The 933-nt window shown below is 31.7% G+C and overlaps 1 non-coding gene across 1 annotated transcript; it reads left to right on the top strand.

The window, feature by feature from the left end:
• Positions 1-320: 320 nt before the first annotated feature.
• On the top strand, positions 321-392 carry TRNAC-GCA (transfer RNA cysteine (anticodon GCA)). The gene has a single exon. It is a non-coding gene; the product is annotated as a tRNA-Cys (tRNA).
• The last annotated feature ends 541 nt before the right edge of the window (positions 393-933 follow it).

The raw sequence follows: 933 nt of genomic DNA, 5'->3' as shown, positions 1-933 counted from the left end.
TTCTTTTCTTTTTTTACGACATTTAGTATAGGATTAAAAGTTGGAAAATTTTTTTGCTAACGATGTAGAATTTAATTTTTAGGAATTAATTTTATGCACTGCAATGTTCTATGTGTGATTATGTCTTTCAACCATTAAATATTATAGGAACACATTCCTCTCTCTTCTCGTCAATGGTTGAAGATCCGACCCTATCTATGACGCAAGCATCAGACATTTTTCCATTTTGTTAAGCATTAAAACAACTTATGGAGAAATGCATACAGTTGAAACTTTTATAAATTATTATTTTATTCTAAGTAAGACATTTCTTGTATAAAGGGTCCATAGCTCAGTGGTAGAGCATTTGACTGCAGATCAAGAGGTCACCGGTTCGAACCCGGTTGGGCCCTTTTTCTTTTACTAAATTATTCATAAAAAAAAAAAAAATTGTTTGGATTTTGGCCTGAAAAATAAAGGGTAATTTTCATCTGGACCCCCTGAGGTTTGGTCCAGATCACTTTTAGTCCAATTTAAGTTTTCCTTTGCATATGGCTCCCCTGTGGTTTTAAGAAATGATTAAATAAGGACAAATTTAACAAAAACTGTTAGTTTAATATTTTTTATGATGAAAATACCCTCTCTTTTTTTCAATTTATTTGTTTTAGTTTTTTTTTTGTTTCTTTTTAATAAGTTTGATCCACGGCATCATCGTTCATCAAAACTGAAAAGTAATCTCATCCTTACTTTGCACAATCAAATTAGAAACCAAAATATTAAATCCTGCCGATTCTTTTATTTTTGTTGAGCAAAGTGCTCTTTGGATCTTCATTTACAAGAGTTGTCCGTATTGTCGGTAACAGTTCAAGAAACAAAATAAGAAGAAATAAGGAACAGAGGAGTTCATTAAGGGTGAGACCAATTGATCCCACCTGATGATGAAGCTGATGAACT

The sequence above is a fragment of the Hakea prostrata genome, chromosome 4 (genome assembly GCF_041222555.1).
Source record: "Hakea prostrata isolate BN-2017 chromosome 4, UWA_Hpros_2, whole genome shotgun sequence".
NCBI lineage: Eukaryota > Viridiplantae > Streptophyta > Magnoliopsida > Proteales > Proteaceae > Hakea > Hakea prostrata.
Note: the sequence above shows the minus strand (reverse complement) of the source record. Positions and strands in the feature narration are given on the sequence as shown.